The sequence below is a fragment of the Nicotiana tomentosiformis genome, chromosome 2 (assembly GCF_000390325.3).
Source record: "Nicotiana tomentosiformis chromosome 2, ASM39032v3, whole genome shotgun sequence".
NCBI lineage: Eukaryota > Viridiplantae > Streptophyta > Magnoliopsida > Solanales > Solanaceae > Nicotiana > Nicotiana tomentosiformis.
In genome coordinates this window covers 43,498,290-43,514,893 of record NC_090813.1, presented here as the reverse complement: position 1 = coordinate 43,514,893, position 16,604 = coordinate 43,498,290, and the positions used below count along the sequence as shown (strand labels likewise).

Sequence of the window (16,604 nt, the reverse complement as noted above, 5' to 3'; positions counted from 1 at the left end):
CGAAAATTCGATAAATTTCACAATCTATATTATTAGTATTAGTATTATTATTTAGAAGCCAGACTTTAGATGTACGAACAAGTTCGTCAAGGGGTAAAATCTTTTTCTTAGATAGTAGAAATTCATTAACTATTAAATTGCCTTTTATTCCAGAAGGCACGTGGACTTTTTGTAGAGCACGTGTCATACATCTTAACATGTGTAGCATATTCAAAGCCCTATTCTCTCTCACCAGGTTGTATCGCCTCTTTCAGTTTTTAAAATTTTTCTCCTCCTCTCTCTTCTGTTCGCTCTGGGTGAGTTTTTTTTTTTTTGCACTATTACCTCTTGGTTTATTTCAGTTTTTTTGTGGATAATCACCACTTGTGTTTTCACTTCTACGAATTTGTCATTTTTTTCTATTTCTCTCGGATGCGACTTCTCTTATTGCTGGTGAGTTATTTGTGCAATTTTTCTCTCTTTATTGCACCTTTGGACAGAAAATGGATGGCGAATAAGAATGTGACAGAATCTGTTTATCGACGAAGGTCGGATTTCTTAGTAGTTGTAAGTATATTTCTGGTCTCCATTATTTTAATTTATGCAACTTGAATGGAGAAGTTGTAGCTCCTTATGCAGGTATTTCAATTTTTTGGGTGTATTTTGGTTGTTTTCCACTTGCTTTGTGCTGCTTCCTTGCCCTAGCGTCTATTTTTTAGTGATCCATCAATATAAATTTTTATATGTGACTCCATTTTTTTCATCTTCCTTTTTAACCTTGAAAGTTTTAAATATTTTTCACATATGTTGATTCATGTTTTGTAGCCTTTACATTTCTTTGTAGGTGCTCCAGATTCAGTTGACCCCTTTTTGTGGTTATGGAGCTGGTAGTAATATTTTTTTTTTTGTCTATTTTAGCTTCGTTATTGGTACAACTACTGAGAGGCATGTAATATCTGTTGTAAAAATAGTGCATAGCCTCACCGGAGAAAGACTTAGTGGGCGTTTGGACATAAGAATTGTAAAATTCCAAAATAGGGGGAAAAAAAAATTCAAGTGAAAATAGTATTTGAAATTTAGAGTTGTGTTTGGACATGAATATAATTTTGGGTTGTTTTTGAAGTTTTGTGAGTGATTTGATGAAAAATTTGAAAAACAGCTTTTTGAAGTTTTTCAAATTTCCAAAATGCATCTTCAAGCGAAAATTGGAAATTTTATGAACAAATGCTGATTTCTAAAAAAAGTGAAAATTTTTTGGAAAAAAGGAAAAAATTTCTTATGTCCAAACGGGTTAAACTTGCTCGACATCACCAACAGATATTGTTGTCTAATTTATATTTGTCCTAAATATATAACAGTTGTATATGCAATTATTCAAAAAATATTTCAATATGTTTTCATAGCTTCCAATTTCGTTCATCTGTGAGATCACATCATAACCTATTTCGCCTAATTGCAACTAGAAAAAAAATTACTTGATATGGAAAAGAACATAGGTATAGCCTTTCAATTTACTCTTTTCTCTGTTGAAGTTGGTTTGCTTTGAGGAAAGCCTGAGTAGGTGCGACTATCAACTTCTCTGGCAGGATGCCTTCTGTGCGTTTATTGCAATCAAATTTATTTTTCCCCTTTTTGTTTTGAGGTTGTTCTTTCATATTAAGTTGCTTACTTCCATGACGATAAAGTGTTGTTGCAGCTAAAAAGAAAAAAAAAATTGAAGGATAGAGCATGGGTAGTCTTGTGACTTACCCATCACATGAAAGAAAAATTTGACTTTGGACGAACTTGAATTGATTATGGAGTTAAATTTGTTTATTTTTCTCTTGAAAGTTAAAGAGTGTAATAGAGGATATCATTAAAAGTAACTTGAAAAAGATTGGAACTTAAGTCAATTGTCATCATCACAATATACTCAATTTGAAGATCAAAAAATATTTTAGTAAGCAATCTACACAAAAAAATTTAACCGATACAATCATAGTGGCATTGTACCAAAGATTTTCAACTTCTTAAAGAGGGATCATGTTAGCTAAGATCTTTGGAGAATATATTTATGGTGGGAAGGTAGGGATTGTAAGGTAAGGATTAAAAGAATGATAAGGAAAAGACTACAAAATTTAAATTATGAGAGTGAGTTCCTAACTTCACAACAACAGCACAGGATTTGAGTTTTTGTTATGAAGTTAGGAACCCACTCTTAAATTTATTTTGAGGCCACAAAAACTCTCTTATGCCTTACAGGAACTTTTGTAAGGCCTCTTTTGCCTTATAGGAATTATTTCATGGATTCGAACTTTCACATTAGAAAACTATAAAGTGATATTTAAAAACAAATCCTCATGTATTTCATTCTGTTTTATTTCTGTTTATTTGCATAATTCCATAGAGTCCATACTGAATATCATTCAACATAAAAAGAGTAGTTTTGTTTTGAATCATCTACTTGGAGGTAAACCCAAAACGACTTGATGCAGGTACAAAAGCATTTTGTAGTGGAGGGATGCTGATGTTGGATTCTTATTGTGCAACTATTTTGGAGCAGATAAATATTGACAATTAAATCTCAAAATTGATGGTTTAGTTGTTACAAAGTGGAGTTTATGTAAATGGAAGGATTTAAATTAACAAATTTCTTTGCCATTGTCACTCTCTTCACAAATCTTTTGCTCCTTAGGTATCCTTTTTTCATTTGGCAAGAGTTGGATTACTTCTTTTGGTGCATTTTTTCTATATTTATAATGTTGTGATGCTGCTTCTATAGTCTCTGTTACTAACGTTAGTGTGCCTCCTCTTTCAGGCATTCGGTCAGTTCGTTTCTTGCAAGGTTTCTCCTATACTTTTGTTGCTCCTTTTTCCTTTTTGGCCTTCACTTCTGGGCTTTTTTGTAAGTTTCTTTATTTATAGCGCAAGTTGCTTATGATGTCTGCTCTCAGTCTGGCGAGTTTTCTCTCCATTGTTCATATTATTGACACCTATTTGTTGGTAGTATAAATTTGATTGGTGTATATTAGTTTTCCTATTCTTTTCAATAATGTTGTGCTGGATTTTCTACATGAATATCATGATTTGCCCATGCATGTTTGGTAATAGATGCATAGGTGCATGTAAGTGCTTTCTCTTTTAGGATCATTAAATTTGCTTCTATTTTTCTGTTTAACTTTAAAATATTGCAAAAAATCATAAACTGAATGTTAGTGTTTGCACTGTTTTTTTAACTTTGTTGGTCGTTCAAGTGGTACAATATTTATTAAAAAAAATCGTTGGATTTTCTCTTTAAGATTATTTTGTTTGTGCATGGAGGTTAAAATTTTGCTTTTTTGAGTCACTTGTCTCCGAGGAGTGTTCATGCTACTGAACAGTACCTCATTCAGAACTGACACTGACACTGTTGTATATACGTACTCTTCTTAAGTGTTGCCAGTTCTGATGATTAATACTTCCATTTAAGATGTAATAATATACTTTCTTTCAAGAAATCGAACTTGAAATCAGTCCCCAAGTGTGGTTTTACATCTGAATGAATGACTTGAACATGAGGTTCTTTAATTTTGCGTATTTATCCGGTACTTTTGAAATCTTTCTAAGGTAAAAAAGAAGAAAAAGGTTCAAAAGTAGCAGAACTATTGAGAATTATCTCTTTGTTCACTTAGAAGACACTGGTGACATCTTATTTTCTCGATATTTTGGGCAATTAGATACATATATTGTTGTGATACATTTGGATTTCTTCTCTGATCGTTTCATCTTTTTCCCATGTTGTTCTGGTAGATTTTCCTGTGGACTGTATCTTAAATTCACCATGGGTTGATTGGCACGCGTATTCGCTTGAACGAGGTATTTTCATGTTCGAATCTATGGCGTGTTACATCAATGTCTAAAAGTCATCACCAAGAGCTCTCTCAGTAGGTTTTATCCTTGCAAGGCGATTGGACTTCAGACTGTATGACCTCTCTACTACTCATGGAGTTGATTGGTGTCTGACACATCCCAACTGATTGGAAAAAGCATGAAAGGTAAGTCACCGACTTGCAACAATTGAATAGTAATTTTATTTTCTCTCTGACAGGTAGACAGGGAGTTTACCTGTATCTTATTCATGCATGTTTCATGATCAATGCAACTGATACCAGGTATAACAAAAATTTGTCTTTGGATATGATTAACCAATTCCTAATGTAAAATTCTGTCCAAAGATCTTTAGTGTGTTTCGTCCAGTACTTGGATGATAATTTAATGTAGGTATTGGCTTCTTGGAGCTTCAACCTTCTGAAATTGCAGCGGCAATGGCTTTGTCTGCCTCGGTCTTTCGAGAGACATTGAAAGGCCAATACAGTTGCCTTCTTCACATATGTACAAGTTGTACAAGACGAACTTTCTGCTTTGATTCTTGAGGATACGGTTTATTCTTTAATTTATTTTTGGAATTAATCACTCATTGATTAATATTATTCTATTTTATGTTTATTATTATTTATGATTAAATATTTAATAGTTACAATGGTACTTCCCCGTCCCTATGTTATTATTTTGTTGGGGGATTCATTGATGTATGCTCTGAGCCTCTGAGGACAAGGAAGGTCATCAATTTAGTAAAATATTTGCCTTTGTTTCTATTCTCTTCATACTTGCAGGATTTTTTAGAGTAGTTGTATATTTCTGTGTATGATAATTTGGAAAGTGAAAAAGAAAAAATAAAGTAATAGAAATGAGCAGAGAAAGTAGAATTCTTTTTTTTTTGTCTCTCTGTTGATCAGCGAATGAATTGAACTATCTCAAAAAAAATTATTTAATCTTTGACTATTGAGCCAACCTTTAGGTAGTTATTTTCAGGAAAGAACAGTATGATCAAGTGATTTATATTCTGAAAGAGAACCACATTACTTATCAATAAGATATGAAATATTTGTATTGGGTAACTAAAAATTTTGACAAAAGACAGAAAATAAAATTCAACTAGAAGACAAATTTTGGTATTCATTCTTATTAGTTATGGGTTTTTTTGTTTGTTTCATACACAGACTTAGAATCTTATCCCCTTAAAATGATTTTCTTTCCCGAAGTATACTTCTTGAAGTAATTACGTGCGCTCTGCAATTTGTGGCTTCATTTCAGTTATCATTCAGAATAGAGCAAAGAACGTATGGCGGAAGTGTAATTCTTTTGTAGTTTATGATGATTCTTTTATCTGATTTTCTGCTGCAGGTTTTGGCATTGCCACTATTCCTATACCCTTTCCTTGAGGGTTCTAAATTCCTATTTATACGATGGGTTGGTTCTGTCTCTCTTAGCTTAGTATTAAAAAACGTGTCTCTTAGTCTACTGTTGCGGCCAAACGCACACGCAAGTATACGCGGTCGTCAAGTAATAAAGTGACTAAAAATCGGATGTCGAACCCACGAGAACTTGTGATTAACTATTAACTAAATTAGACTATCTTAATTATCTAAACAAGAATTAAACCTAAAAATATTTGATTCTAAACTAATTAAATAAAAAAATATAAATAATGAACTTTGAACAGAGAAAGAGCATATTTTTATGATATCAATGTAATGAAAACGATCTAGGGTTATGGGCTATCTAACAATCCTATTGTATTCTTCAATTGAATTGACCGACTAATTTATTTAGCTTATTGGGTGACAGGATTAATATTGCTCATAAGAATCTGTCGAGTTCTTACTCGCCTATTCAAGCTAACCTAATGCCTATATGTCTATGGAGTTAGAATCAATAAGAACGCATTTATAATTCCTGTAGATCAACCAAGCAAGGCAATTAGGTATATGTCTATCCTAACCACGAATCTGTTCCTCGATGCCCGAGTTCAAGAACTTGCTCTACTTAATCCTATATGCAATCTAGAATTCCCACTTTCGAGTTCAATTCTAGATTCGTAAATAGTATTCAATTGGTGATCAAGCAATTAAATAATTAAGCGCAAGATTAAATAAATAAACCAATATGATAAATCAAGAAGGCAAAATCAATATCCGAATAATAATAGTCATGAAAGAACCACAACCCTAGAACGTGAAGTTTAGCTCCACATAAACATGGTAACCAAACAACAAATCATACAAAGAAACATTAAAATTACTAAGTTTGGTGGGAGAAAGATGGAACTTAGTGAATTCCGGCCTCCACGGCGGCTCTGTGCTTGTGTTTTCCTCTCAAAAACGTCCTCTCCAAGTATGTTCTCCCCCGGTATGTTCTCTTCCGGTCTTTTTTTCCTCTATGGCGTTTTTAGGTCTATTTATATGTATAGGAAAATACCTAAACATGTAGGACAAGTCCTAGTCAAACCCGGAAACGAATTAAGTCTTCAAAATTCGGATTGGACCTGGCCCCAGGCCTGGCGTCGTCAGCCTAACGCCAGCCTAAAGCCAGCTTCAAGCCTGGCGTTGCCAGGTTCTCTCATTCACTGCTCCTGCGCACGCTTTCGACTTGTAGGTCTCCTCTTTCTTCTACTTTAATCTCCAATTCACCTACACATAAAATAGACTCAATTAAGCACGAATATAGTATAGTTTAGCATTAAATCCCCAAAATGTAAGGTAAGTAATGCACTAAAAATATGTAATTATAACCAAACATCAGTACCCCACACTTAAACTCTTGCTCGTCCTCGAGCAATCAAACTACACTTTATATAGACACGACCTTTTTAAATAATTCTCCTAACTCATCACACCAAGAATCTTTAAAATAGACTAAGCACAAGTGTATAACCTCTTTACCTCAAAATTTGACTCACAAGTACCACGCATTATTCACAACTCACTCACTTACTCTAACATAGAGGTCAATAACATTACCTTTCCTTCATGAATCAAGTGCCCTCACACAACAAAAGAGAGTAGTTCCACACACAATAAAAATTTAAGAACAATTAGGAACTCAAGATAGAAAGAATTCACTCACTCTCAGAAATAACATTCATATGCCACAAAAGATGCGCCATAGGCTTGCCCGTAGTGTACTACTCTACTAATTGAGCTCATTCAGTCTAGGATCAAGTAGGACTTTAATTGGTTGTAATGTAGGCTACGGGTCGGGTAGGATACATTTGGATATAAGAGTGACTACACCTTCCTAAGCACTTTAATACATGTACTTTAACATTTAACCCCACACTTATGTCAAACCATAACTCCACCTTCACATCAATGTATATTAACTCCATACTTCTTTAAGCACAATTATATCAAGAGTCACCACTATCAAGGAATATTTTTCACAGCAATACAACTATTTTTTTCTTTCTTTTTCAATTCAAGTGGCTTTTCTTATTATTTTATTTTTTTCAAAACAGTGCACCTTTCTCGTTATTTCATTAGTTCCACTCAAAAGCCAAACCAACCACCCCACACTTTAACTTTTACAAAGTTCATAACAATTCAAGTGCTCATGAGAGGTGAAAATGTTCAAATAGATAGTTAATTCAAACAAATAGGTAAGGCTTATAATGTGGTTGCCAAAGAAACAAGATTACAGGCTCAAAGGGGTTAACTACGATACATAACAATAAGGTGGGTAAATTATATAGCTGGTTCAACAAAGAAACGCCTATATCACTTTCAAGACTGAACAAAACTACTATTTCGCTTTGCAAACACACGAGGCAAGTTCTAGACATCAAATGCAATGCACAGAATTACACACAAACCTCACACACACATGGCACATAACTCACTTAGGATTGGACTCATCAAGACATTCTAGTCAAAGCAGTTAAGCAAAGTTAAGATCATACGATTTAAGCTACTTATACAAGAGTCAAAAACTGAGCTTAAGCGTCACAACCAAAGTACTCACTATTCTCAAGGCATAATAAAGTTAAGAGATATTACTCCAATTCAATTCATCTCACAGTGGCTCCTACTCCTAAAAAAATATAAAACTACCTACACCCGGTTCAAATAAAACTCTTGAAAAAAAACTGCGACACAAAGAAAAACCAAGGGAGAATTATTACACTACCTAACAAAAGAAAATCTTTTTTTTTTCAACTTAAATCCCTCAAGAAACCTTTCGAATGAGATCCATCGTCGGAAAAAGTAAGCTAAGATAGCACAGAAAAATACCTAGACAATCTCCTCACCCCACACTTAAAATTGTGTAATGTCCTCAATGCACACTATAAATAACAAGAAGGGAAACAAAGAGACTCCCTGGTAGGCCAAAGGCCGAAGAATTAGCAGCTCACGGGATACTCAGACTTCTCCCAAGTATGGTCCTTTGTGTGGGCACCCCACACTTAGTTCTCACCATCTAACTTACTTTTTCACTCTTCCAATGACTTTGTTTCCTTTGCTTATCATCCTACACAATCAAAACAAACACTACGAAATAATATAATAAAAACAAAAATAAAAGAAAGTAGTAAAGTTGGGTTGCCTCCCAACAAGCGCCTAATTTAAAGTCGCGGCACGACTTGAACCACCTTTTGCCTCCACCTTGAACTTATGAATTGTACCTCTAATTTGATTTCAAGTTTTCTGCTATACTCTTTTGGTAGGGCTACAAAGATAACAAGACCAAGTAATAAAGTTTTCCCTCTGTACTTTTCGGCCTTTAGACGTGGAATGTAATTTTTGCTTTTTTGCACAACAAATTCAAGAATATAGGAATTCTCATCCTCACCCTTTGACTCCCCCATAGGCTCAGATGGCTCGATTACTATCTTACTATCTAAACACAATGTGGAAAAATGATTGGAATAAGGTCTAATGCGCCCTGACTCATGAATTGTACTACTATTTACATCCCCATAGATACACACACTCAAGTTTCCCAAAGTAATGTTATCTACTCCCTAGTATGTCTCTAGATCACTCTTCTCAACATTGGCATCCTCAAAAAAAATATGGTCTAATGATTGGTATTCTCGTTTTAGCTCCTCAATTTGGTCTAGAAGATTTTTTTCAGCTTCACACAACTCATCATTAAATTATTGGCCATTACACGCATCAACCTTTGCATTCAAATTTGCATCTAAGTTATGCACAACCAAGCCAAAACTATCAATTTTTTGTGCAAGATCAACTCTCTCCTTAGACCAATCATTCACCAACATTGTTAAGAGACAACGTCGTTCCGTATATTCGCTTAATCGAGAATATTTGTCCCAATACCAACCCTTACTTCCATATTCGAATTCAGACCTCCCAGAGTTCAGGGCATCACAAGACCAAAAAGATGGGCCATAACGGTCTTCCGTCAACCAAGCGTCTTCATCAATAACCTTACCTCCGGATACTTCATCCCTAGATGTCATGTTGAGAGAACTAAAAACACACTAAGAGAAAAGTTAAATAGTTATAAAATTAAAAATATTTACAAAAAGAAAAAAAATATAAAGTTAAAAGTAAAAGTCTAATCTAGAAAGATAGCTAATTCTAAGTCCCCGGCAACGGCGCCAAAAACTTGTTGCGGCCAAACACACACGCAAGTATACGCGGTCGTCAAGTAATAAAGTGACTAAAAGTCGGATGTCGAATCCACGAGAACTTGTGATTAACTATTAACTAAATTAGACTATCTTAATTATCTAAACAAGAATTAAACCTAAAAATATTTGATTCTAAACTAATTAAATAAAAAAAATATAAATAATGAACTTTGAACAGAGAAAGAGCATATTTTTATGATATCAATGTAATGAAAACGATCTAGGGTTATGGGCTATCTAACAATCCTATTGTATTCATCAATTAAATTGACCGACTAATTTATCTAGCTTATTGGGTGACAGGGTTAATATTGCTCATAAAAATTTGTCGAGTTCTTACTCGTCTATTCAAGCTAACCTAATGCCTATATGTCTATAGAGTTAGAATCAATAAGAACGCATTTATAATTCCTGTAGATCAACCAAGCAAGGCAATTAGGTATATGTCTATCCTAACCACGAATCTGTTCCCCGATGCCCGAGTTCAAGAACTTGCTCTACTTAATCCTATATGCAATCTAGAATTCCCACTTTCGAGTTCAATTCTAGATTCGTAAATAGTATTCAATTGGTGATCAAGCAATTAAATAATTAAGCGCAAGATTGAATAAATAAACCAATATGATAAATCAAGAAGGCAAAATCAATATCCGAATAATAATAGTCATGAAAGAACCACAACCCTAGAACGTGAAGTTTAGCTCCACATAAACATGGTAACCAAACAACAAATCATACAAAGAAACATTAAAATTACTAAGTTTGGCGGGAGAAAGATGGAACTTAGTGAATTCCGGCCTCCACAGCGGCTCTGTGCTTGTGTTTTCCTCTCAAAAACGTCCTCTCCAAGTATGTTCTCCCCCAGTATGTTCTCTTCCGGTCTTTTTTTCCTCTATGGCGTTTTTAGGTCTATTTATATGTATAGGAAAATACCTAAACATGTAGGACAAATCCTAGTGAAACCCGAAAACGAATTAAGTCTTCAAAACTCGGATTGGACCTGGCCCCAGGCCTTGCGTCGCCAGCCTAACACTAGTCTCAGCCTGGCTTTTGCTTGGCGTCACCAGCCTAATGCCAGCCTCAGCCTGGCTTTAGCCTTGCAAAGCCAGCTTCAAGCCTGGCGTCGCCAGGTTCTCTCATTCACTGCTCCTGCGCACGCTTTCGACTTGTAGGTCTCTTTTTTCTTCTACTTTCATCTCCAATTCACCTACACATAAAATAGACTCAATTAAGTATAAATATAGTACAGTTTAGCATTAAAGCCCAAAAATATAAGGTAAGTAATGCACTAAAAATATATAATTATAGCCAAACATCATCTACCAACAATTTAAATCTTGAATATAAATATACTATATGTTGATGGAACATTTGGTTATCCGTGTAGTTTTTCTCTGTGTAGATTGGGGCCAGTTACAATGGAATCGAGTATGACAGTAAAATAGCTGATGTGCTGATCCGTTCAGTCAATTGCTATATAAGCTGAAGTGAGATACCAAGAGATACTCTTAGTATGACAGAAGAATAGCTGTTGTGCTGATCCGTTCAACTTTTCAATTGTTGTATAAGCTGCAGTAAGAGATACTAAGAGCTTGTGGGGATTCCAACTGATGCTAATGAAAATTCGCCTGCTCGAGTGTTTTTCCAAATTTTGGTTACATAAACATTATCATTCCTGTCTGCACCGTTTGTGTTTCTTTGTACTATTATGCATTGTTGTTTCTATGTTTAGTCACACGGAACTTGGCAAAAAAGAATTCTGACGCTGAAAATAGTATTGCAACTGTTGTTGGAACTTTTTCCCTCAATTTTAATTATCCAAGGACATATTCGAGCTGAGTAATTCCTCCCACTCATTAGCATTATAGCTTTGTGTCTTACTTGCACAAATTACATTATATTCTTCGAACAAAGGAAAGCAAATTTATGATATCTCTAGCGGTCATCTATGTTGGGCTCGTGCTGTCTGTCGGGTCCGGCAAGCACCTACTAGTCAATATATAAAGGAGGGTCAAGGAGTGCTAACATCTCTCTTTGGCCACCATTCTTATTTTTCTCTTTTCTCCTTTTTTTGCGATTTACCTTATTTATTTGCTAAGTATCTTTTCTCACCTTTTCATAAAGACGTGACTGGACAGTTTTTCAGTTACAACTTTGTCCAGATAAGATTTGAAATCTAAAGGCTCTAAGACTTAATTATGAAATTTGAAACGGTTTTTCATTCTTAAAACAGTCACCGCCATTATTTTCACACACCACTATATAGATATATCTACCATTTGTGCATCTCATCTTCTTGGTACTGCTTCTGTGCTTCATGTTGGATGCATCAAGAATATATCTCATATGATGCTTATTTATTTTATTGGCTTTTCGTGACTGTATTTTTAGACTTTTCGACATCTTTAAAATCTTTTTAATGTGCAGGTTGATGAAGAATTGAATAGAGTGAATGTGACTGTGTAATGGGCAAGTAGTCATTCCTCATGTTTGTGCAACCTTTCATCGATTTTAAAACTGATTCTTCATTGCACTTTGTTTTCCCATGATAAAAGCGTAATTTAGGGGGGAAATGTGCTTATAATATTAAAAAATCAATTATAGGTGATTCTAATTATTCTGTTATTTTGTACTTATTTAATTTGAATAATTGGTGTTATTCTAGGGAAATGACACCGGAAAATAATAATAATAATGCAATAATAATATTTGTGAGCCGATACACGGGTTGACTTGAGTCGTGCTAGGCATTGTCCTAAGAAATTATTTCAACAATGTAAAATGTTTTCCCAGGATTAAATAATCTCATCTCTATTTATTTAGAGGATACAGGAATCAGCAAAATTAAATAATACCAGCAAGTTTGTAATGAGGAAATAAACACAGGTTATAAAAGAAATTGGAACAAACAAAAGGCTAGGCGTAATTGAAAATGAGAAGGTTTGTAGTGATAATTACTAATCATTATCATTCATGAGAGAACAAAATATTTGTTGGTGTCTTCAGATGGTACAGAAAGTGGGTATTTATAGTTATAAGAATTGTGTAAGAAAATAATAAGTGTTCATCTACTTGTCAAAAACTTGCCATGCAAAGAGACAAGTGGTATGTCTCCTCTGCCACTTGGTACTTAGCTTATGCCACTTACCCAAAACCAAGAGAAAGGATGCCACATGTTGGATATTAGAATAGACCAAAGACACTTGGCTATTTAAATTTTGAAAATACTCCCACAATCCACACATATTTTCAAAATTTATAGGATAAGAATAAAGGAATGGAAGAATTGACTTGCTGGATTTGCATGGTCCAAATGTAATAGGTTTGGTGTCTTCTCTACTATGAACCAAACTTAGACCAATAAAATTTAACACACAGAATTACTGGTGAAATATAATATTTCTATGAACCAATAATTCTTATTGTAAGTTAGAGATTTTATCAATCACATTTTGACCCCCGGTAATTTTGTTGTTCAATGCGGTTTTGCGCCCAATAGGCCATGCGCGTGCCTAGTTATTCATGAGAGCTCTAGAGACTAGGCCAAAATCTCATAGGAGCGGCCCCACTCCACTCTCATATAGGTGAATTCATCAAGTGTATACTGCTTTTAAATACACCATCCATACGGACTATGAATTTCATTAAGAGTTATAACTCAGCCTCTCAATTGGTAGCAGTCAAACACTCTCTTTTAGTGCTTCAATGCTAATATTGACTTGTTATTACCCATATGAACCTACTTCATGGGATCTCCAATCACATAGGTTGGGTTACCATCTCATTGACAACATGTCGGCCTTAACCCCATCTCTTTTGAGGTTTGAAGAATTAATCTTCTTCCCACAAGTTTAGTCAGATGATTGGCCAAATTTATCTCTGACTTCACATAGTCAATGGAAATCATTCCATCTCTCAACAGTTGTTTTATGACATCATGTCTCAATTTCATATGTCAACTTTTACAATTATAAGATTTATTCTTTGCTATAGCTATTGACGCTTGGCAATCACAGTGTATAGACATAGGAGGCAATACGTCCTTTATTAAAGGGATATTAGCTAAGAAGTTTCTTAGCAACTCAGCCTAAGAACCAGCTAACTCTAGAGCTACAAACTCTGATTCCATAGTCGATCTAGCAATGATCGTCTGTTTAGCTTATTTCCACGATATTGCACCACAACCAAGGGTGAATACTTAACCACTAGTGAATTTTGTCTCATCTAAATCAAAGATCCAATGTGCATCACTGTTGTCACGACCCAAACCGATGGGCCACGACAGGCACTATGTGCCTTACTCAACCGAGTACCAACATAACATATCTTTTTATCGTACTTTTATTGGTAAATGGGCCAAACGGGCTGTCACGGGCTAACCAGAATAAACATAAGGGAATACTCAATATAGGACGACCCAACTTGATATAAAAACTTATACGTGTGACATACGGGCCTATAATGCCAACATGATCATTTGTAAACTTAAAACATAGGCCGACAAGGCCATATCCTCGGAGGGCCTCCCATCATATCATCTCGGCCACTGTGGGCAAATCATCAACATATACCAGTTGATCAGGTAGTGGTGCATTTATAACGCCGTAACCTTTTTCCATATCCCATGTACATATATCTACATATATACGTGTATATAACGCTATCTGGTCATGGGTCAATGTGCATGTATAAATGAATGTAATGCATGAGAAGTACGTCAATAAAATCTTTCGGAACGTCATAAGACCATTATGCCTCTGATTAATATCATGAAATAAACTTTATCAAATACGTATTTTTCTAAGACCCATGAACAGACGATAGAATAATAAGACATATGAGAATTCAAAAAACATAGGCACCTCTAATACTTCTATGAATAGAGTCATTTATGAAAGTTGCGTATTTTGCTCGTTTCATTTGTATTATTTGGATCATGCCAAAAGAAAGAAGGGATAGCCTTAACATACCTGAGTCGATTCTCTTGACAATCCCCCTAACACACGTCAACTGCGACAACACGTAATGGCGGATCGAAGTAGGGAAAGATTCGTATGATATTCTTGAGAAAGATTGTACCGTATTCCTTAAAATTGCAAAATCTCACACTATATTGTGTTATGAAATTTCCAGTGAGCTGTGGAGCTCCATCCGTAGCATGGCCTTCATTCACAATGTTGATGAGATTTTTCTTAGAAATGGTTAGTTTTTTTCCAACCGTGAGGTGATGAAATTTCTATAAATGGTTGATCTTTATGTGGGCCCCACATGTTTCCCAAAGTGTGCCATCTAGCAATGTGACTAAAGAGTCACTTAAATCAATATTCTTGGGCTACCACATTTGGGAGGGTTTATTAAGCCTTATCCAAAATCTTAATTATTCCCTAATTCATTATTTAACTAATTAATCTCTCATTAACCAATAATCAATCAATTACCCACATAATTAAAAATTATCTCAAATTACTTAAAATACTACTCACTTTTAATACACCTTATACACCTTACTATCATGGCCATGTGGTACCTTGTATAGTACTAGTCCATAAATACCGGGTATTTTACTCATCACTTGTTTGAAATAGCATAATGCTTATAATCCCAAAAAAAATCTCATTCCCGAACTTATGTTGATTAACTTACGATGAAACTTTAACGTACAAAAATAATGGATGTAACATCTCATTTACGAGCTTTCATCAATTTATTTATGGCATACTTTCACGTACGAAAACATGGGGTGTAACATCATTCCCCCCTTTGGAACATTCGTCCTCGAATGTTGACTGATGCACTTATCATTCTCATAATCCATAGCTTTTTCGAATACTTTAATACTCTTCTTACCATTTAGGCAACTGTTCTTTGAATAAATCCAAAAGCCAAGGCATTCTCCCTTTTAGGCCTCTTTCTCACACCACGACTTGTGGTCGGAATCTTTCCAATCTTGAAACTTTTGCTATCTTCTGTCATGAAGCTTGTACGACTTTTTCCTTGTGTGGGCGCCTATGCGACTCTTCCCTCCAGCCTTTAGCCAATCTCTAGGCCTCACTTTGTGAACATATACAGAAATATGACAAGTTGTTCCTCTAGGCGTCATTAGCTTTACTATATATAAGTAGGCCATACTATCACATAACTCTTATTTCAATTTATCGTTACTGAGGTCTGCTACCAAACTCCAGGTTACTCTCATTGCTCAACCTATATGCATAAAGCTAAGTCTTTTAATGCTTCTTCATTACTGCTTATCTTAAGACTGATGGCCTAATCTCATCTCATACTTTGTATCTTTTATTCATCCATTGTTGATTCACCTCAATGTTAATCTACAATTTACCATTGATAATTTGAAACTTCTTACGTAATCACTAGGGCTCATGTTGCATCGAGGAACACTTGAAGTGATTTTCCTGATCCACCTGGGGGCGATACCGTACTTCCATAACCGTATTTCATAGCATCCCAATGTAATTCACCGTATTTAATCCTGTGCCATCCGTGAAATCCCTTTTTTTTTCCTTTAAATCATTACTCAATCTAAGGCCCAAACGTCATCCTTTATCTATCACAATTACACCATTATTCTACTACCATGGCAGCATCCCATCTCTTCTAAATGTTATTAGTCTTAGACTCCTTTGAGTTTATTCAGGCTATACTGAACTTTCTGTAACTTAGAGAAACCATTAACTCTCTTGTTTTCACGGGCTTAATTCCGATGACTAATCCGTCTCATCACCTTCTCACTCGCCCTTTCTTATCCTTACTCATATTTTCCTAAAACCTTGTCGCTTTACCATACTTTAGCTTGCGACCTATGCATGTCTACTTATACTACTCGCAATGCGTTCATAACATCATCAAGCCTCTGAGGGCATCTCATCATATCATCTCGGCCACTGTGGGCAAATCATCAACATATACCAACTGATCAGGTGGTGGTGCGTTTATAACGCTGTAACCTTTTCACATATCTCATATACATATATCTACATATATACTCGTATATAACGCCATCTGGTCATGGGTCAATGTGCATGTATAAATGAATGCAATGCATGAGAAGTACGTTAATAAAATCTTTCGGAACGTCATAAGACCATTATGCCTCTGATTAATATCATGAAATAAACTTTATCAAATACGTATTTTTCTAAGACCCATGAAC

The 16,604-nt window shown here is 35.0% G+C and overlaps 1 long non-coding RNA gene across 5 annotated transcripts; it reads left to right on the top strand.

The window, feature by feature from the left end:
• Window positions 1-106: 106 nt before the first annotated feature.
• On the top strand, window positions 107-4,449 carry LOC104113416 (uncharacterized). Of its 5 annotated transcripts, none has more exons than XR_011413837.1 (3): window positions 116-296; window positions 480-546; window positions 824-4,449. It is a non-coding gene; the product is annotated as an uncharacterized lncRNA (long non-coding RNA). The 5 variants fall into 5 exon arrangements; XR_011413838.1 differs by having other exon boundaries at window positions 207-296; window positions 480-2,653; window positions 2,777-4,449; XR_011413839.1 differs by having other exon boundaries at window positions 207-296; window positions 480-2,863; window positions 3,748-4,449.
• Window positions 4,450-16,604: the final 12,155 nt, after the last annotated feature.